Genomic DNA, 23,326 nt, shown 5'->3' on the forward strand with positions numbered 1-23,326 from the left:
CCCCCCAAAAAAAAAGCAGACACAGATGAAAGATGTTTTGATATGTCAAACATGTGAAAGGACATGTGGTGAAGGAGTATAAATGTGTCCCCACAGACAGTGAGAGAAGGAGCATTGTTTGGTTGGCTCAACCTCATTATTCCTTGCTCATGACACACATGTATTGATTCACCTTACATAGTTTTGTTGAGCTCAACTTGTGGTAACGTTGCCTTTGAAATCAATTTGCCCAAGAACTGCTCATGAGGTTCCTGTGGCAGCCTGCTGCTTCCTTGGCCTCGCCTCAGGCCAGTTGAAGAGCCTTGAGGTTTCTTTGGGATTGAGCTACAGCTGCTGGTTCATGTGTGGTGTCTGCCTGCTGAGAAGACTGGCCTGCAGCAGTTGAGTCATATTTGGTGTTTGCTACAGGGCTGAACTGCTGACAAAGAAGATGGAGCTCGCCCCCGAAGAACTACTGCTGAACAGGTCCACATCCCCCGTATCCTAATGATCTTTCTCTTCCACTGCCTCTGGTTGGTGGTGGACAAAAGGAGAGGCAGAATGTTTATTAAAATAGTCTACCAAAACTCTATGCCTACAGCTCTCCATGACCCCTTTATGCCTTCAAAACCAGTGCCACCTGAGTGACTCTTACACATGACCAAGTTTGGTTGCCAGCACATGACACAGCCCTGGCCACCTCTGAACACAGCTTGCATGTGCTCTGACCCTGAGGAAAGACTTCCTAGACGATTTCACCTTAGTGATGCTGGCCTCTTCTTAATCACTGTTGGTTCTTCAGCACCAGTTGATCAGCATCCACTGTCTCAGCAAAACACAGTTGACTTTGGTGACTCTGGTCTCTTGTTAATCACGGCCAATCTTCAGCTCCAGCTGGCTACACACCACAGATTCTTGACACAGATGGCCTACCAGAGGGAATCTTTGCTTCCCTCTGAAACCTCACAAGCCAGGCCTCCATCTTCCACACTGCTCTCTACAATCTTGTCCTCTCAGCTCCTACAGAGCAGCTCACTGAGTTCTCAATGGTTTTTCTAATCCAAAGTTCCAAAGCCCTTGCACAATCCTCCCCAAAACACAAAACAATATGATCAGGTCCATCGCTAGCTAAACTCCACTATCCTGGTCCCAGTTTCTGTCCTATTAGGGTCATCATTGTAATGATGAAACACCATGTCAAACTCAACTTGGGGAGGAAATGGTTTATTTGGCGTACACTTTCACATCACTGAGGAAGTCAGCACAGGAATTCAAACAGTGCAGGAAACTGAAGGCAGGAGCTGATGCAGAGGCCATGGAGGAATACTGCTAACTGGCTTGCTTATCATGGATTATTCAGCCTGCTTTCTTATATAAAGAACCCAAGACCACAAGCCCAGGGATGCTACTACCCACAATGGGATGGACCCACCCCATCAGTCACTAATTTAAACACTGCTCCACAGACTTGCCTGCAGCCCAGTCTTCTGGAGGTGTTTTCTCTACTGGATTTTCTCATCTTAGATGACTCTGACTTGTGTCAAGTTAATGTAAAATTAGCCAGCACGAGAATTAGCCTATAAAATATCTTCAGATGTGTTTATTGTGGTTTTGTGTTTACTATCACAGTAACAAACTTAAAATTCAAATATGACTGTTTCAATCTTCAATCACACCTTAGTTTGAAATTTCCCTCTATTCTCAAGAATTTCATACATTTATACAATGAATTACAGTTATAGCTATCCCCCATTTGTCTTAGTCAGGGTTTCTATTCCTGCACAAACATCATGACCAAGAAGCAAATTGGGGAGGAAAGGGTTTATTTAGCTTACACTTCCCACATTGCTGTTCATCACCAAAGGAAGTCAGGATAGGAACTCAAGCAGGTCAGGAAACGAGCTGATGCAGAGGCCATGGAGGGATGTTTCTTACTGGCTTGCTTCCCCTGGCTTGCTCTGCTTACTTCCTTATAGAACCCAAGACTACCAGCCCAGAGATGGTACCACCCACAAGGGGCCCTCCCACCCTTGATCACTGAGAAATTGCCTTACATTTCTCATGGAGGCATTTCCTCACCTGAAGTTCCTTTCTGAGTGATAACTCCAGCTTGTGTCAAGTTGACACGAAACCAGCCAGTACACTCCCATTTGCCCATCTGAGCTCCCTCGCATCCCTGTCAACATGTTTCCTAACTCTGTGTTCTTTATAACTTACTAAGAACAGTTGGTGCCGCTCACATATGCATGGATGTGGGACCGTACACTGGAGCACAAGAAAACCATTGGACACATCCTCAAATGAATTACTCCCTCTCTCCCCAGTAAGTGCCTACTGTCAATAGATCCCCAGTAAGGAGTGGGGCCTCAAGGTCCTCTACCTCACTGATGCTGGAATTCTGTCTGGCTTGATCTTGGGCAGGTCTTGTGGCGGTAACAGCACCTGCTGTGTGCTCATGAATATGATAGCTATGTCATATCCAGAAGACAGCATTTCACAGAACTCCTCCTATCCTGGTCCTTACATTCATTCTCTATATTTTGGGTAATATGTTCCAGAATGCAATTAAGTGCAAATAGCACATGACTGACATTAAGCCTACTCTGTGTGTGGTATGTAGTATACGTTTGTATGATGTTCCTGTGTGTGCACAGGTGTGCGTGTGTGCATGCCAGAGGCTGAAGGTGAGTGCCTCAGTCACTCTCCAACTTGTGTCTCGATGAAGCTGAAGCTTGGCGACACATCCAGTCTAGCTGGCCACTGAGTCCCAGGGATGCCCGGTCTCTGCCCTCCTGTCACTGGGGTTACAAGCATGTGGCTTGTGCTGCGACACCTGGCTTTTTTCTTAGTAGATGGGCTTGGGACTGAACTATGCTCTAAGAATCCCTGTCCTTTGCTTGTGTGGCTACAGAGTGCTATCTGCTGCTAGTCGAGCTGATCGCAGCTACAACCATGTTCTCAAAAAATAAATTAATTAATTAAAATAAAATCCCATACACAGAACAGCTCCAGAGCTGGGAGAAGATTCAAGGTTGGCTGTGTAGTGCTTGGAGTACAGAATACAGAGTGAAGACCAGTGTTTAGCACGGACTTCAGTGTGAACATTCCGCACTCCATGTATCTGCAGCCCACTGGGATTCCTTTTCTCTATACAGAGAACACAAACGCTATGACCTGCCGGGAGTGACCCTTGCAGAAAGGAGCTCAGAATCTTACGACAATCAAAACTAGATCTTGCTAGTGAACTTCCATATACATATACACAGTGCTGTTCAGTCTACTTAGTGTCACACGTCAACTCTGGCTTCTGCAAGCTGCTGCTTACCTTCTAGTCATTTCAACTTTGAGTGATCTGTATGTCTGAACATGGGACAATGATGTCCCAGCAGCCCGCCCCGTGGTCCACTGGCCTGGGATGGGCTCCTGATGTAGTCTGCATAAAAATATCCCAGAAACGAAGCTGCCTAAGCTTTGGGAGCTCGCAGAGCCTCTGCGTTTAAACCAGGCATTCCTGAAGGGGGAAGACTAAGAAAACCTCAAGTGAATGGGCCAGAGTGCCACAGAAGAGGAGAGCAAAGACTAGTGTCTGTGGCACGTGAGTCTCCGAGCCCAGTCACCCCTGAGGTCCAGCCGCGCTCCTCCTGGAGCTGCTTCAGAGCAAATGTCCAAGCTTATTTGTGATAAATTTCTGTCACTTCAACCTGGAGAAACTCCATCCACGCTGGTGCGAACCTCAAGCCTGTTGTTTGACACTGAACACATCTCTGCATCAGCAGCACCTTGTTTCTCTCTATGGAGAAACAACCCCAGCCATCAGCTCCAGTGACATAGTTTAGGCAGAACGTCAGAGCCTCCTAGTAACCCAAATTCTCCCCGCTAGATATATTCAGTGAGAAAGAGAATTCAAGCTATCTTGGTACCTTCATGAGAAGCAAGTACCATACAACCTGCTACTTGTAACAACACAGGCTGCGCTCTGGCATTTAGATTGTAATTTTAGAAAATGGGAAAAAATAGATTACTCTGTGTGTGTGTGTGTGTGTGTGTGTGTGTGTGTGTGTGTGTAGAAGAAGGTGGTTAGTTCAATGAAGACTAAAATTTCAGCTGTGGAGATGAAGGTATCAAAGTCAAATATGAAATAATTCCGAGTCTTCAAGGTCAGAGGTGAAGACTAATTTTATTCACCTGGTCAGGATTTTTGAAATGGTCTTGATGATAGACAGATAAAATATTTCCCAGACACTCACCATCCTTCCCAAAGAGGAGAGACACAACTGCCCAGCTGGGGTCAGAGCTGGCTAAGTAGCTTGAGTGGACTGTACCGAAGGTCTCAGATGGGGACTCAAGGACACACGCAGATGGGTTGTCATGGTGATGAGTTCATCTGAGGAGCTACTTTTGCTACAGACAGACAGGCAGGCAGGACAGACAGACAGTGTCATGTGGGCTCTGAGGAGAGTTCGGCTCGAGCACCAGAGACAAATAGCATGGCCCGAGTTTCTGAAGAGGAGCCTGGGCCCCTTCTTCTCGGTCCCTAGAAAGAGGGTGTTCCACAGCACAGGCCTACATCCAGGCTCTCTGAGCCCCTGTGAGGTGGCAGAGATGGAGGTGGGAAACAAGAAGTGTGGATACTAGTAGGATTTTGCAGTGTCCAAGATGGGAAACTCATTTGCCCTACTGACAAATCCAGCTGCTAGAAAGCCTGTTTGCTAGCGCTTCAGACATGCTGCTGTCAGCAGGGCGCTGTCCATCACTGTGACAGGGAAGGGGGAGCTGCAGCTGTGGTCTGGGAAGCCATCTGGTTTGGAGTCTAACACTGCCTGAGCAATAGGAGTCCAGTTGTGTGGAGGTCACAGAACACAGCCAGGAGGCGCTGATGCGATGATCAGGCTCAGCTTCTGGGTGGTCTCTTCTGTCTTTGGTACCTGGTCTACCGGTTTGATGATTCATTAGCTTCCTGGAAGGTCTTCCAGTCTTCCCTTCTGATCTTCTGCACCACCGACTCATCATTGTCTGGGCTTCGGTCCCATCCTGTACGGTGGGTTAGCAAGTTGTTATAACATGTCTGCAATCTCAGCACACTCTGGGGAGATGGAAGGTGGAAACAAGATAATCCTTTGAAGTTCACTGGCCAGAGCTAGCCTGACATACATAGAGGTGAAGAAGAGACCCTGCCTCCAAGAAGACATAAGTTGAGGACCAGCTCTCAGCACTGTCCTCTGACTTCCACATGTGCATGCACACCCATGCTTACACGTGATCATACACACATATACACCATACACACACATACACACCATACACACACATACACACCATACACATACATATACACCATACACACACATACACTCCATATTCACACATACACATAACACACACATACACACCATACACACATACACACCATACACATACATACACACCATACACATACATATACTCCATATACACACATACACATAACACACACATACACATAACACACACATACACACCATACATACACACCATACATACACATACACACCATACATACACATACACTCCATATACACACATACACATAACACACACATACACACCATACACACTACACACCATACACATACATATACACCATACACATACATACACACATATACACCATATATACACATATACACCATACATACACACCATACACACACATACATACACACCATACACACACATACATACACACCATACACATACATACACTCCATATACACACATAACACACACATACACACCATATACACACATACACACCATATACACACATACACACCATATACACACCTACATACCATATACCCACATGCACACCATATATACACATACACACCATATACACACATGCACACACACCATATACCCACATGCACACCATATGCACACATACACACCATATACACACATACACACCATATACACACCATATACACACATGCATACCATATACACACATACACACCATATACACACATACACACCATATACACACATACACAAAGGATTTTCGTAAGTTGGTGGAGAGGGGATTGCAGCAGTTATGATATTTGTTCTTATCTGGGTCCTTTCTTTAAAATGTTATTTCTTTTATTTTTTGAGATTACAAATCACATTATTTCTGCATTCCTGCCTTCCTTCCAGAGCCTCCCATATGCCCCTCCTTACTCTTTTGCAAAGTCATGGCCTGTTTTATCATTAATTGTTATTACAGGCATATATACACATACACACATATAGATGTCTACATATAATCGTCTCAGTCCATACAATGTTAACTTGTATATGTGTTTTCAGGACTGACCGTTTGATACTAGATAACCAATTGGAGTGCTCATCCCTGGAAAGGACTGTTCCTTCCACTCAGCATGCCTTGGCTGTCTCCTGGGCTTTCCCCTGCTTACCTGAGCATGCCTACTGTTGTCTTTGTTCGGCTCATGATCCCTAACTACATTCTAGATATTTGTCCTTATATTCACAGATATGTGTAGCCCTCACCCCTCAGCAAGGAGACTTTGCTACAGTCAGGGACCACTACAAAAAAAAAAAAAAAACAAATGCAATCAAAATGCAGAGTATGGAGCCCAGTCTCAACAGATGTGTCTACAACATAACTCTCCTGCACAGAGGCCCCTTTTTAATGTGGAAGACACTAGCTCTGTTTTTGTTGTGCTAATGGAACTTAATTAAACTAATAATGTCTGGCTTCCACTATGGAAGACCAGTCTACTAACCTCTTCCTGAAACTATAAATAGCTCTAAAGTAGAAGAATATATTTATAGTTGTTCTGGTTAAAAAAAAAAAAAAGAGTTAATTAGCAGCATCCCAAACTGCCTTTGAGGTCAAATATGTCAGGCACGGGTGTCGCTTTCTTCTTTAGTAGGCTCTAATATTTAGAGATCTGGAAATTGGAGAATGGTTGCCAATGGGTGGAGAAAAGAGTATTTTCCTGCTGACCAATGTCCATATGATTAAGTACCCAGATATCGGTAACAAATGAACCTTGTGGCTTTCTATAGACTAATAAACAAATGTTTCATAAGAGCATCACCCCAATCCACCGCAGGGACTTGTCAGATACCCGAGAATGTCGGATGTACAACACAGTGGGCCGAGCGGGAGAGATGCTATGGTCTGCTGAACAGCAAGCCAAAATAACAGCATTTGCATGGTAGGTGTATACTAGCAGCACATAGATGATTCCAGAAACCAGCCAGGATAGATCCATCATGAGCCTGGGTGGACCTGCTGTCGGTACACTGAGCTCTGATCTCAGATTTGGTGTGTGGTGGTTAGCGGATGGCTCTCCAGGCTCAGCTCAAAGTACCACTCCCTCTTCTATTCCTCAGAGTTGACATTTAAATCTGTCACCCGCAGTGCTGCCTTGTCCTGATGGCAGGATTTCTTGGGCTTTGAGGCCCGATTGCATATTTAATCATAAGAACTGCTCAAGGGAAAGCATACAGAAAAAAAAAAAAAGGAATACATTCCTTATGTCCAAGAGGGGAATACATTCATTATGTCCAAGAGGGACAAGCAAAAATTTGGCCCCTTGAGGTTGTAGAGTTGGCTCAGTGGTTCAGGCCATTGGTAACTTCAGCTCTAGGGGATTCTCCTTTGGTACCCACACGCACATGCACATAGCGTGTATGTGCACAGACACACATGCACAGACACACATGCACACATGTGGATTAAGATAAAAATAAATCTTTTTGTAATGCAGTGCCTCTTTGGAAATGCAAATGAGCTGAAAACTTGGAACCAATTAAAGACAAAGAGAGAGGAAAAAAAGAAGGGAGGGAGGGAGAAAGAAGAAAAGAGGAAGAAAGGGAGGGAGGAAGAAAGGGAGGGAGGGAAAGGGGAGGAAGGGAAGGAAGGAGGAAGGAAGGAGGAAGGAAGGAGGAAGGAAGGAAGGAAGGAAGGAAGGAAGGAAGGAAGGAAGGAAGGAAGGAAGGAAGGAAAAAGAGAAAAGAAAACCAAAGCTAAGCACACCTCCTCCGCGGTAATTGCTTCTCCTGGTCCTCTGCAGCAAAGCTCTGCACTGATGAAATTAAATCCAAGTAAAAGGCACTGAAGCAGAAGGCCACTGCTTCCTCCATCTTCTCCCTGCAGGCAAATTTTCTAAAGTTTATAACCACCTAGAAAAAGAATCAGATTTTTAATGATTTTTTTTTTTTAAAGAGAGAGAGAACTCCTTTAAATTGCAGGAATCTTATCTCTTGACTCTGAATCTAGTCCTTTGAAATGCCTGAGGTCTAGGGCAGACCTGAGCTGGTACTATAACAACAACAACGAAAACAACAACAACAACAACAATAATAATAACATAGTAAATATTAAATACTCCTCTAAGCCCAAATTAAATTGGGGTCACTTCCTTTCTCCGAGCTTGTGTCTTCGTTCATTCAGACAACACTGAGTCATTTGCCGGATACTGATCGGATTGGAATTAACAGCGTGGACCAAATCTACCACCTGTGTGAAGCCTGTAATTTAGAAAAAGGCAGGCTCCCTGCTTGGTACTCAACTGAAGGACCTAAGTCTCAGAGACCCCTGTATGCCTGCATCTGTGGCTGCGCTGCACACAGGAGCAAAGCTACCGAACCTGCCTAGAAGCCCCCAACCCTGGCACCTGCTGGACTTGTAAATAAAGGTTCTCACCAGGAAGGAGATGATGTCAATACGTCTTTATATTTCTCTCCTTTCACTCTTGGGAAAGTTTGCGTGTTAACAGGAAAACTTAGCTTCCCTGTCTATAAAATGGGAGCGAGTGATGTCATCCTTTTTTCGGACGACAATATCCCTAGCAAAAGTACCACGGCGGTGCCTAAAATCCTACATCTAATTACATTCCCTTTAATTATCTGCCAATAATGGCTCAGGGTAGAGGAGGGAGAGAATTTGTTTTTTTTATCCAGAACATTATAATACTTAGAAATTCCTAAATACTGCTTTCTTTCCTTCCGCACAATGGGGAACCACTTTCCCGTGGTGCCATCAATCACACTGGGATATGGCCATGTTGTTTAGAATTGGAGTAGAATTCTAAAAATAGAAAAATAGGACCAGTGAGATGGCTCAGTGGGTAAAGGTGCTTGCCGCCAAGCCTGACAACCTGAGTTCAAACCCTGGAACCCACATGGTGGAAGGAAAGAACTGATTCTTGCAAATTATCTTCTGACCTCCACACATATACCATGGCAGGTGCGCACAGACATGTGCACACACACATACACATAAATAAATAACGGGCAGTGGTGGCTCACGCCTTTAATCCCAGCACTTAGGAGGCAGAGGCAGGCGGATTTCTGAGTTCGAGGCCAGCCTGGTTTACAGAGTGAGTTCCAGGACAGCCAGGGCTACACAGAGAAACCCTGTCTTGAAAAACAAACAAACAAACAAACAACAACATAAATAAATAAACAAACAGTTTAAAAATAATCCAAAACCTCCCTGTTCTTTTCAGAAAATAATAAGTAGGGAAGGAGAAGAAACAAAAAACAGAAGCAAATAAATGAAAAGTGAGTAAAGTGTTCTTTTATAAAATCTTGCTACTTGGGGGCTGGTATAGTTCATCTGAACCCAGATCCAGTTTGGTTCCTGTCGTTTAAAACAAGCAAAGGAAACACTCCGTGAACCTCTATTTAAATCAGTCACGTGTAGGTAACAGTCATCCAGTGCCTGGCTATTTGTTTGGATGAAGTCAACAAAATGAAGTCAAGGAGATGAACAGAGGCCAAAACGAGAGTGTCCCAGTATGTCCTAGAGGCCATCTTCCCTGGGCGGGAAAAATGGCATATCCACTTCTCTCATTCAGTCGATGGAAATGGCGGTCACCTCTATTTGCCACTGAGGATCACATTACAGAAAATCAAAATCAAATCACATTCTCGATTTTATTCCTAACAAGACAAAGCTTCAAATCTTCTTACCCATCCCAGTCCCAGGACAGTGCAGTCAAATTTCCCTTTAAACCGCATCAAAGGCCTCTTCCCAAAGTCACTGCCGAGCCGATAAATGGGACTCTGACATGCAGATCAAAGAAGCTAGATGCCTTTCAGAGATCTTTAAGGGGTTATTAATCTCTGAATTAGTTGAGAATATATCACCCTTCAAGGTAAATTAGATCAATAAGGAAAACGACTCACAAGGACTGGATCTGCCTCTTTTTTTGGTGTTTTCATATGCAATTCATGTGCTATGAATGCTGGGCACAGATATGACTGTCCACTGTCATTAAAAATGGGAAACCCCTCGCTTGCTTGCCATTTCCTAGAAAACCTGTTCTGATGACGGCTTGAGTCAGCTTCACCATCCTGTCCTGCTTCTTCAGGGTTGGCAGTGAGCTTGAAATGAGGAGACCCTGGTGTGATGGCATCGGAGTCAGCTCCTGAGTGCTCTGGGGCTTATGAATAAGACACAACAAAGTAAATAAAACAAGAACACACACACACTGACTGACTGACTGAGAGAAAGTTTGGGGCTTTTTTTTTTTTTTTTTTTGGACAGAAAAAAAATAACTCTGGCTAGTGTTTCAGAGGAACATGAGAAGCTAGCAAAACAAACTTGGGTTGGGGTGTGTGTGTGTGTGTGTGTGTGCACGTGTGCTTTTTTAAGCTACATAGAATTTGGACACTAAACCTTTGGAAAAGTCTTTGATACATTTGGTAATAGAAAAGAGGACTGGGAAGACTGCATTTACTAGGACTGAGTGACAGCTTAAGGTTTCAGTGACAGTGGAGAGTTGAAACACTTCAGGTCCACAGCCAATTACAGCTTCTTCTGGGCTGTCTTCAGCCTCCTAAACAGCTATTCCTGCCCACCTCTGGGTCAGATCTAACCCTGCTCGATGGATGAAACCCTTGGAATACACTAACTTAGCCAACCCTATTCTCTGCCCATCAAGGGGCTAAGAATGCATCCGACATCATCTGAGGCTGCGGTAGCCGACGCCTCTCCACTCTGCAGTAATGGCCACTTAATGTTTCCATCAATGTATCTGAAACGCCCCTTGATTTATGACTCTTCTTTGTCCTGTTACTATTAAACCTTCGTGGAAACACTTTCATGCTGGAACATGGTATTTGGGGAGAACAAACCTGTACGTTCCTGAGCCATGACCACCTTTGTTTCAGGATAAGCCATCTCTTACCCTCTTTGAGGGAAGAGCTTTGCGTGGACAAGAGAATCTGAAGTGAACACTGTCAGAGAGTTTAATGAACAGACACTAAAAGCAAAGTTACACAGCAAGAGACAGACTCGCCATAATGAATACGGGATCTCTGCAGCGGCTCCTCCTCCCAGTGTTCCTTGCTGGCCAGGCCTAAGGAAGAGGGCCTGTAATTACAGCATCCAATATAGAGAGAGGCACAGAGAAAAACCTTTTCTTTTCCCTTTGTAAAAAAGTGAGGTGACACCGGCTCCCCAAAACAAGAACAATGCACAGCTCCCCCAAATGAGAGGAGTACATGAAGCTGCCTCTGAGAAGAACCTTCACCGTCCAGAGCCTGAAGTAACCCACTATGTCCTTACTTCAGCTTCCTCTCCAATGAGAGGCAGTTGGGAGGTGGCTCCTGCAGGCCTTGCTTCACAGCTTAGAAGACAAATAATCCCTTAATGGTCTTGTTTCCCACACAAACACAGCGACTGACACAGCATACTGCAATTAAAAATGATGGAGACGTTTATTTGAGATAAATTATACTTTAATTGGCATTTTAAGTGAGGCCGTGTTAAAAACACACTAACACTGCTGGCAGACTGTGTTCCCTAGGCAAAGGCTCGGGGATCCTCGTTTGTCGATACCTTTGAGCTGGTGACGAGGCTTTTAGTTGACAATAACTGTCAGTATTTCACATCTGAAAAGTGCGTGCTGTAATATCAATGAGCCAGCCCTGCCCGGGGTCCTTCCTGCAGTGGTCAGTGACATTTCTCCACGAGGGTCCTTGCTTCTGCACGTTGGGGTTCCTCACAGGGGTAAGTGGGGTTTTCCCAGGGCACCTGCTCTACCTGCCACTCAGCACACAGCTCCAGTGGCCAGGACACAGTCCTCAGGGGGAAGGTACCAGAAGGAAAGTGCAGACCCAGCTCCCCCTCTGCTGCTTCAGGAAGCACCTGAGAAACTCCCACGGCTTTGCTGGATCACACGTAGGAAGTGCAAGGTCACCCCGAAAGGGCATGTATGTGAATGATATAGGTATGTTTGCGTAAGCGTGCACGCACTGTACTCTCAGATGCTTGGGTAAGTGTTGGGAATGTACATGGAGGTCAGAGGTCAATAGCCGGTGTCTTCCTCCCACACTCTATGCCTCCTTTTCTGACGTGTGGCCTCTCACTGAACCTGGAGTTCATTCATTCAGCAGGGCTGTCTGTCTAGAAGCCCTGGAGAGCTATCTGTATTCACCCCACCAGCACCCCAGTGCTGGGGTTATAGTTCTGCAGCTGTAGAAAAACCATTTTTCTAACATATGCACCAGGTATCAAGACTCAAGACCATGTTTGCAGGGCAATCGCAATGTCGACTGAGCTATCTCTCCAATGCCATGAGGAATTTTTGTTCTTTTTTTTTTTTTTTTTTAAATCCCCAATCCATTCATCAGGTTTTGTTCCAGGCTGTCTTTTCAAAGAAGATTGGGAAGCAAAAGGCCTTGGGAGATAGACTCAGAGGCATGGGGCAAATTGGTGTCTTGACCAGCATAAGAAGGATAATGTTTAGTTCTTAGCAATGTTGGGGCAGGTTTGCTATTGGCCACTTTAAAAGACAGGATGTCTCAGCTCAAGCTTCCTTAAGCTGTGGCCTGTGTGCACACACCCAAAAATGCACATGTACAAAAAAAAATGCATGTGTCCACATGCGTATACAAAAGTGCACATACTGGTATACAAATGCATACAGATAGACATGTACGCATTCACACACCCAAATACCTTCACACACATTCACACTCTCTCTCTCTCTCTCTCTCTCTCTCTCACACACACACACACACACACACACACACACAAGCAGCATCTACGTGGGCTGCTTCCCAGTTCTGCCAGGGACCCTGGGAGGAAGAGGTATCGCAAGCTCAGGCAGTGCTCTGAGGTGCTCTGAGTAGCGGATGCCTTTTGTATCTGAACCAAGAGTCCTGTGGCTCCCGCCAGCACCTACAGAGCAATGACTCAGGAAGCAGAATGAAGATCTCTGACCCTTCACCGTTCTTGTCAGAAAGGAGAAACTTTTGCCAAACAGAGTTGGGGAAACAAAACAGGGGAAACATGATAGATTACCCCAAAGGTGCTGTGGTATCAAATACGGGATCTCAGGAGTGTACAGGTAAAAATCTCACCAAGGCAGGCAAAATCATCAGGGCCTTCACACCTCTCCATGTCTCGGGTCTGAAAGATCCCCGTGAGTGGTCCAAGGGGGACCGTGCTGGGTTGCTCTTCTGGGTTAACAGTCTATTAGAAGAATGCTATAGCAAAGACAGACAGACAGGTGGATAGACAGCAGCCTGGAGGGGTGGGGACTCTGATGAGAGTTCAGGTTCACAAAGCTCATCTCATAACCCTCAGCATCAGGGAGGTCCCTGGTAGGGATGCAGCAGGGCTGTCTCTCTGATTCCCAGACTGTGGAAGGAGAGGTGAAAATTCAGGGGAAGAGGGTGTCAGGCTCTGACTTCTGCCATGGGGAAACTCAAGAGGGGCACACCTAGTTGGGGGTGTGCCCATTTTATGGGTGGGAGAGATGTGTCACCTCAAGTGACATTTTGATGTCAGGGAATCTAGTAGGTTGGTGGAGTGTCTGGCTCTCCTGGTAGCATCAGAGATTCCACAGTCAGTGGTGAGGCTGGAGGTTGCAGCAAAGGTACCCTTGAGCTTGAGCCCTAGAATGCAAACTTTGCTTTCCCAAAGTCCCGTAGAGAAGAAGCATGGCGGTGTGTCACAGAAGGGCTCTCTGTGGGTGCTTGCCAGGAGCTGAGTAGCCATGGAGAGATGCGGCTTCATTAGCCCCAGCTTAAACCTAAGAGCATCCCACTCCAGTGTGCCTGAGGACTTTACAGAACAACCTGAGACTTCATGCAACGAATAAATGAATGACACTCCAGCTTTGACCAGGATGCCCCAATCCATTACGTACCAGTCTTCCAGCCAGACTCTAAAAACTAGTCTGGGTGACGTTAGGAGCTGAGATAACGAGGCTGAAAAGAAGTGGCTGGTTGCCGGGGAGAAAGATGGATGAGAACAATAATGACGGAGGAACTATGACCATGACACTCTGCATAACACACAGGTCTGGGATGAAGCTGGATTCTCCACCTCCCTCCCAGAGATTACGAATCTTAGCTCATGGTGTGCTGACTCTTTATCAGGGTATTTTTGTATGTTTATGTCCCTTGAGGTCCTGAAGTCCCAAGCACAAGAGATTCCACTAATGAATGCCTCCCACTGCAAGGCTCTACCCATCCAGCAGAGAGCTCCCAATTCCATACATCATCCCCAGAAACCCCCATCTTTGATACTGGATGCTAGTCAATACAGTACTCAAGGACTCCTCTTTGTAGTACTACAAAACCCAGGTCCCTGACTGTCCCTAACACCAGGGAAGGAGCCCCAGATCTTTTTGGCCCCAGGCTTTGCTTTTGTGCAGAACAGAATATGCAGGGATCCCAGAATAGCCTCTGGGGACTTTTCCATTTGGAAGGGTGGCTCAACATTTTAGTATGCCTCTGTTGGCTTGATTGTCCTTCCCTGAGAACTTGGCTGGATTTAGAATGAACCAAAGGACATACCTCTGAAAGCATCTTTGAGGGTGATTCCAAGGAGGTCTTACTGAGGAAGGAAGACATGCCCTAATGTGGGCTGGGGTCCTGGGCTGAATAAAACTGAGAGGTGGAGCTGAGAGCTTGCATCCATCTCTCTTTGCTTCCTGACTGAGTGCAGCAAGATTCACTGCCTCACACGCCCAAGGGGATCTCACCACCACCACCTCCAAGATAGACTGTACCCTGCAAACCGAACTAAAGTAAACCTTTCCTTTCTTAAGTGAAAAGTAAATGTCCCTGCTTGCTTGTGGAGTGTGTGTGTGTGTGTGTGTGTGTGTGTGTGTGTGTGTGTGTGTGTTTTGAGACTGCACAGCCCTGGCTGGCCTGGAACTAGCTATGTAGACCAGGTTGGTATTGAACTCATAGAGATGTGTCAGTTTCTCTAGTGCTAGGATTAGAGGCATGCACCACCTTAGTGAGATTTAAGTTGCTTTGGCCAAGGATTGCCACGGCAGTGGGAAAGGAAACTACAGTGTGGGGAGCCTTTTGGGGTGCCAATTGACAGGAAATCTGACATTAGGGCATGACAAAGAAGTAAGTACAGGTAGGGACCTGACATTGGCCAAGGACAAGGAAGTAAGAATCTGGTTTTAGGGTAGAACAAAGAAGTAGGTTCTGGTATCTTGATCATCCTTAGAAACAGCAATCACCGGAGTGATCACGGTGCTGTGTGTTTATAGTCTTGCTTACTCCTTGACTATTGTCTTTTCAATTCCTCATTGTACTACTCGTAATTAAAATGGTATAAAAGCAAATTGGGAAAATTAAATTTGCCTTCAGCCTCAGAACTGGCCCAGTGCTTACCCAAACATGCAGTCTAGTCTCATCCTGCAGGTGGCTATCTCCTCCTTGCAACAATCTGGAAAAATGACTCAGACTCTACCTTATGATTGGCTCTGTCCCTTGGCTGGCAAATACACACCACCTGCACAGTGATGCACTGGTACAAGCGGTGGACTGACTGGTCAGAATTTTCGCTGAGCAGGCTGACTCTCCAGTCTCTGCCTGAGCAACAGGGTCTGTGATGGTTTGTTTATGCTCTGTCTAGGGAGTGGCACTATTAGAAGGTGTGGCCCTGTTGGAGTGGGTGTGGCCTTGTTGGAGGAAGTATATCACTGTGGGTGTGGGCTTTAAGACCCTCATCCTAGCTGCCTGGAAATCAGTATTCTCCCAGCAGCCTTCAGATGAAGAACTCTCAGCTCCTCCTGCACCATGCCTGCCTGGATTCTGCCATGATCCCACCTTGATGATAATGGACTGAACCTCTGAACCTGTGAGCCAGACCCAATTAAATGTTTGTCCTTTATAAGAGATGCCTTGGTCATGGTGTCTGTTCACAGTAATAAAACCCTCAGACAGGGTCACTGTAAGCTTTACTCTCTGTTGTGAAAGATGACCAGACTCATGCTATTTGTTAGCCTAAGGGTGTCCATATCCAAAGCTGCTCATCGGACTCTTAAAGAACCGGAGAGAGAACTCAGTCAGAAAAGGACTCGCTTGCCACACAGTATGTTCCAACCCCAAGACCCATGCTTTCTTTAGAAAATCAAAAAGGGCCAGGCATAATGGAACTCGTCTGCTTCAACCTCTGTGCTTGCCTGCTTGGCACACTGCAGGCCAGTAAAAGACCCTGGGTCAAAAAGCAAATTGAAGGTCACAAAGACGCATGCACACGCACACACGCGCCCACACACAACACACACACACACACACACATATGACAGGCCTGTGTTATCATCCTCATGTCTATAATCTCAAGCCTCCATCCACAAAATGGTACATTCTCCAGTGTTTGCTCTCTAAATAAACCTTGTCCACTCACTAAGATCCTTTTATATTTTTATACTCGGAAACCACCCAAGCCTGAGAGCTGAACCTTGAGGTCAGGCTTTTGGGAAGAGCAGCGGGGCTGCCTGTCAGACTCTACCCACTTCAGTGTGCTCCCACTTGCAGGGGAGTTGACATCCCCTTAGTGGAAGACAGCAACTTTCATCTCAGAGCTATGCTGTAATTAGTGGATTTCTTAATTACAGCATGCGTGAATTACTTCCCGCAGGGGAGGGTGGTGAGGTAAGTGGGGTGGCTGCTGCTGGCAGGCGAGTGCAGTCTCTCAACTCCAGAGAGTCTGCAGGCAGCTCTGCCAGTTTCTCCAGAAATGGAGGTCACCACTCAAAGGTGGTGAAGGAAAATGAGATTTTGTAACTTGTGATTCATGTAAAGGAGTTATTTATGAGCCCGTGGCCTGGGGCAGAGAACAAAGCAGAACAGGCCCAGGCGTGCCAGGGCAGGGCTGTTGTTAAGACATTCCTAAGAACAACTTGACCATAAAGATAAGAAGGAATGCAAGGACACAAGCAGGGCTATCTTGTCTGAGTCAACACCATCTGGCTGGAACCTCCCCTCTATCTATTGCCCCTTGAGGCAGGGTAAAGTTATACATCAACTGGTCGTGTCAGCCCAGAGCTCTGCCAGTAAAGCCTCGTGTGTATTGTATCAAGAAGGATTCTTGTGTGTTTGTGGGTGCATCCTATCCCTGGACTAGAGTGGGGGCCCCCATATCGGGGGTCCTACATCTTGGGGGCTCATCCAGGATTTTGGGGGCACCTAGAACCCCGAGAATACCCCTTGGAGGTATGTCTGTGTGAGTCTGGTGTGTCTGAGTGCGGTGCTGCTGAATCTGTGTCTCGTTTTTCCAGTTTTAGTATTCTGGCAGCTGCCGCTGAGGTCCATGAGGGTCCAGTGGCTGTGGAGGGAGACATCCTGAGCCTGCAGGCTGCAACCCTGGAAGACGTTCCAGGGGTGACCCTTTAGGAAGTGCCCAGGGTCAGGGACAGTCGGGATGACCCAGCTGTCCTCTGGCAGAGTGAGGGAGGTCAGGTGCTCTTTCTGCCAGAGCAGGGGTGGACGTGGAACCCCACCCCGAGGTAGTGTTTGGCTGGTTGTATAAGTCCAGGCAGGGACGAGTGTGCTTGGGCGTTCTGGTGTCCCTTGTCTCTGTCTTTGTTTTGTCTCTGTTTCTGGTTTTTGTCATGGGGCAGACTATCTCAACTCCATTATCTTTGACTGAGGACCATTGGACGGATGTTAGGGCAAGAGGACGAAATTTATCAGTAATAGTTAAGAAGAAACCTTGGCCGACTTACTATACCTCGGAATGGCCCACTTTTGGGGTAGGCTGGCCCCCCAAGGGAACCTTTGATCGTCCCACCATTAGGTCCGTAAAGGCTGTTGTTTTTCAGGAAGGACCAGGATCGCACCCGGACCAGCAACCAACCATACATCACAGTGTGGGAAGATTTAGCGCAATTTCCGCCTGCATGGATTTGCCCATTTCTTCTCCCACCCCTTCACATCCAGGTACCAAGGTCTTAGCAGTCCGAGAGAATGCTGAGAAGGAGAAATCAAAACTACTACCTGAAGAAGCCAGCAAGAAATCTATTCTGCTGCAGCCAGCGGCCATCTCTAAAATCTACCCAGAGATAGAGGGGCCCCCTGAGTGGCCCGACCCTCTACCACCACCTTATCCCCCGTTTCTCCAACCTGTACCCCAACCCTCAGCTCCCGTGGCTCCACCCTCAGTTCTAGGGATCGGGGAGGGAGGTTCCTCAGCAGGAACAAGAAGCCGGTGGGGAGCCCCCAGCGAGGGGCCAGCCGATGCGATTCTACAGTGGCACTTCCCCTCAGGGCTGTTGGAGCTCCCCCGGCCGGCCAGAACGATCTACAGCTTCTGCAATTCTGGCCTTTTTCTTCCTCTGATCTCTATAACTGGAAAGTAAACCACCCCCCCTTCTCAGAGAATCCTACAGGGCTTACAGGGTTGATAGAGTCTCTGATGTACTCACACCAACCCACTTGGGATGATTGCCAACAGCTCCTACAAACCCTGTTCACCACCAAGGAGAGAGAAAGAATTCTCCTCGAGGCATGGAAGAACGTCTGAGATGAGGCCGGACGGCTGGTCCAGACCCCAGTTGAGATAGACGAAGGGTTTCCTCTGACTCGTCCTCAGTGGGACTATAACAAGGCACAAGGTAGGGAGCGGCTGTCCAACTATTGCCAGGCACTAGTTGCAGGTCTCAGAGAGGCCGCTCGTAGGCCCACAAATTTGGCTAAGGTAAGAGAAGTTATGCAGGGGCCAACTGAGCCCTCCTCAGTCTTTCTAGAGAGACTCATGGAGGCTTATAGGAGGTATATCCTATTTGACCCTACATCTGAGGGACAGTGGGCTTCAGTGATTATGGCCTTCATAGGCCAGTCAGCTCCTGATATTAGAAGCAAGCTGCAGCGAATTGAAGGATTGCAAGATTATTACTATAAGGGATGTAGTTAGAGAGGCTGAGAAAGTGTATCACAAGAGAGAAACAGAGGAGGAAAAGTTAGAAAGAGAAAAGTAAGAGAGAAGAGAAGATGCGGATAAGAGAGACAGAAGGCAAGAGAGGGCTCTGACTTGAATTCTGGCCACAGTGGTAGATAGTGAAAGAGGTAGGAATAGACAGACAGGGGATCTTAGAGATGAAAAATGGCAGGGGCCAAGGAGACCCAGAAGAGACCGACCACGCCTAGAAAAAGACCAATGTACATACTGCAAGGAGACAGGCCACTGGGCCAACGAATGTCCTAAAAAGAAGCAAGGGACACAAGTATTGTCTCTTGGTGAAGGTGAAGTCTAGGGGAGACAGGGCTCAGCCTCCTCCCTGAGCCTAGGGTAACTCTAGACGTGGAGGGGACCCCTATAAATTTTCTGGTTGATACAGGCGCAGAATTTTCAGTGCTTCAAACCCCGTTAGGCAAATTAAGAAAAAATGAGAGAACCTTAGTGATTGGGGCCACAGGGCAAAAGTCATACCCATGGACTATGACCAGGACAGTAGACCTAGGACAGAATCAAGTGACTCACTCATTCCTGGTCATTCCAGAGTGCCCCATGCCCCTATTAGGAAGAGACTAATTAACCAAATTGAAGGCGCAAATAACCTTCTCCCCTCCCAGGCCGATAGTATCGTGGGGAATAGAACAGCCTCAGACCTTAGCTCTGTCTCTGCGATTGGGAGAATAATACCGGATTTATCAAAACTAGTCAAAACCCCTTGAGGGGCTACAGGACTGGCTTGATCAATTTCCTCAGGCATGGGCCGAGATGGGAGGAATGGGAATGGCAAGACAAGTTTCCCTGGTAGTGATCGAGCTCATGTCGGGAGCTACCCCCATTGACGTTCAGCAGTACCCTATGAGCAAAGAAGCACGAGAGGGTATACATCTTCATATTACCAGATAACTTCAGCAGGGAATCCTAGTTCCCTGCAAATCCCCTTGGAATACCCCACTGCTCCTGGTAAAGAAGCCAGGAACAAACGACTATCGCCGAGTCCAAGACCTTAGAGAAGTAAATAGAAGAGTACAAGACATCCACCCTACGGTGCCCAACCCTTATAGCCTGCTTAGCACATTGCTGCCTGAGTGGACTTGGTACACTGTTTTAGATCTTAAAGATGTTTTCTTCTGTCTAAGATTGCATTCCAATAGCCAGCCACTGTTCGCCTTTGAGTGGCAAGATCCAGAGAGCAGAAGGACGGGACAGCTCACCTGGACGAGGCTGCCCCAAGGGTTCAAAAATTCGCCCACCCTGTTTGATGAGGCCTTACACCGGGACTTGGCCTCTTTTCAAGTTAACAATCCACAAGTGACTCTTTTGCAGTATGTTGATGACCTCTTGCTAACTGCAGGGACACACAAAGAGTGCGAACTGGGAACTTGGAATCTCCTGGTCGAGTTAGGTGAGTTGAGATATCGAGCCTCAGCTAAGAAGGCGCAGTTATGCAGGACCCAGGTGACCTATCTGGGATACATCCTGAAAGATGGACAATGATGGCTGACTGATGCCAGAAAACAAACAGTGATGCAGATTCCGACCCCAACCACTCCCCGTCAGGTAAGTGAGTTCCTGGGAACAGCAAGATTCTGCAAACTGTGGGTACCAGGATTTGCCACCCTAGCAGCCCCTTTGTACCCCCTAACTAAAGAAAAAGGGGAATTTACTTGGACCCAAGACCACCAGTTGGCTTTTGAAACTCTGAAAAAGGCTTTGCTATAGGCCCCTGCCCTAGCACTGCCAGATTTAAATAAGCTGTTCACCCTATACATCAATGAGGGGAACGGAATAGCCCGAGGGGTCCTCACTCAGACCCTGGGACCCTGGAAGTGTCCCGTCACTTATATATCAAAGAAACTGGACCCTGTGGCTAGCGGATGGCCTTCTTGCCTGCGAGCGATAGCAGCCTCAGCAGTGATGGTGAAGGATGCTGATAAATTAATCATGGGCCAAAATGTCACTGTGGTGGCTCCACACTCCCTTGAGAGCATTATCAGGCAGCCACCGGACCGCTGGATGACCAACGCTCGAATGACTCACTACCAAAGCTTGCTCCTCACTGAGCGAGTGACTTTTGCTCCTTCTACCGTCCTCAATACTGCTACCTTGCTACCTGAAATTGATGAGACTCCAATGCACAACTGTGAAGAAATATTGGCAGAAGAAACTGGAACTCGACCAGACCTCACAGATCAGCCATGGCCGGGAGCAGCAACCTGGCTCACCGACGGAAGTAGCTTCATGGTAGAAGGTAAGCGCAGGGCAGGGGCAGCAGTAGTGGATGGAAAATCTGTTATATGGTCCAGCAGTTTGCCCCAAGGAATGTCAGCCCAAAAAGCTGAACTTATCACTCTAACACAAGCTTTGAGACTGGCAGAGGGCAAGGCTATCAACATCTACACGGATAGCCGACATGCTTTTGCCACGGCTCATGCCCATGGGTAATCTACAGACAGCGTGGCCTGTTAACCTATGCAGGGAGAGACATTAAAAACAGAGAAGAGATTCTCAGCCTGCTACAGGATGTCCACCTGCCTCTCAAGGTGGCGATCATCCACTGCCCAGGACATCAAAAAGGAACTGCACCAATAGAGAGAGGAAACCAAATGGCTGACCAAGTGGCTAAGGAGGTGGCCCAGGGGCCAATGACTTTGGTGATCAAAAACTCGCCCCAGATGGTTGAAGGGAGGATTGAGAAAAGAGTTCTCACAGAAGAAGAGGGGTTAAAATATTTAGCTGACATTCACCGTCTAACTCACTTAGGAGCTAAAAAGATGATAAAGCTGGTCAGTAGATCCCCTTATCACATCCCTGGAGTACAACAGGCTGCCGAGGGCTTAGTGAGAAACTGCCGAGCCTGCGAGCTCACCAATGCCGGATCCATCAGGCTCCATGGTGGGAAACGCCTAAGAGGAGATAGACCAGAGACCTACTGGGAAGTTGACTTTACAGAGGTAAAGCCAGTCCGATATTGAAGTAAATATCTGTTAGTCTTATAGATACCTTTTCAGGGTGGGTTGAAGCATTCCCCATCAAGAAAGAAACAGCTACAGTAGTAGCTAAGAAGATACTTGAAGAAATTCTTCCTTGCTTCGGAGTACCCAAGGTAATCAGGTCAGACAACGGGCCTGCCTTCGTCTCCCAGGTAAGCCAGGGATTGGCCAGACAGCTGGGGACAAATTGGAAATTACATTGTGCTTACAGACTCCAAAGTTCAGAACAGGTAGAAAGAATGAATAGAACTCTAAAAGAAACCTTGACCAAATTAGCATTAGAGTTCGGCAGGAACGATTGGACAGCCCTTCTCCCTTGTGCTTTATTCCGGGTCTGGAACATCCCTGGAGCCCTAGATCTAACACCTTTTGAGTTATTATATGGGGCGCCCCCACCCATCTATATGACTGTAGAAAGTAAGACTTGCCCGGACATTCCTTTCTACTCACCTTTTAGCCTGTCTCAAGGCTCTTCAAACGGTGAGGAAAAAACTCTGGGAACAATTAAAAGAAACCTATGTCACTGGTGATATTCAGGTGCCGCACCAGTTTGAAGTGGGAGACGCTGTCCTGGTGAGGAGCCATCGAGTGGGGAACCTCGAGCCACGGTGGAAAGTACCCTATCTGGTGCTGCTGACAACACCCACTGCCTTTAAAGTAGAAGGAATCCCTGCCTGGGTTCATGCATCCCATGTCAAGAAGGCTCCCCCAGAGGCTGATCCAGATGAGTGGACCCTGGAAAGGACTACTAATCCTCTTAAGCTGTGCCTGCTTCACAGGGGCGACCCCACCAGACTTTAACCCTCACACTCCAATTCAGCAGACTTGGGAGGTGCTTAATGAAGAGGGAAACATTGTGTGGGCGACCACCGCAGTGTACCCCCCCCCTGGACTTGGTGGCCTGATCTCACACCTAACATCTGTAAGTTAGTGGCAGGATCTCTTACCTAGAACCTCCCTGATCATACCTATTTCAATGACCCACTCTCTGAAGAGCGGTGTGTCCCAAGTGGGATAGGGAGCATGTATGGGTGTTCGGGGCAGTTCTACCGAGCTAATCTTAGAGCCGCAGAATTCTATGCTTTCCCTGGTCAGGGTCAGAGCAGAAGGCTTCGACAGGAGTGTGGAGGGACATCAAGGT

General features: G+C 47.0%; 1 pseudogene; it reads left to right on the forward strand.

Annotated features, from left to right (window-relative positions):
* Positions 1–22,986, forward strand: part of LOC110307590 (uncharacterized) — a 116,041-nt pseudogene extending 93,055 nt beyond the window's left edge.
* The last annotated feature ends 340 nt before the right edge of the window (positions 22,987–23,326 follow it).

Source organism: Mus caroli, unplaced genomic scaffold, assembly GCF_978045245.1.
Source record: "Mus caroli unplaced genomic scaffold, Mus_caroli_1 scaffold_2, whole genome shotgun sequence".
Classification (NCBI taxonomy): domain Eukaryota; kingdom Metazoa; phylum Chordata; class Mammalia; order Rodentia; family Muridae; genus Mus; species Mus caroli.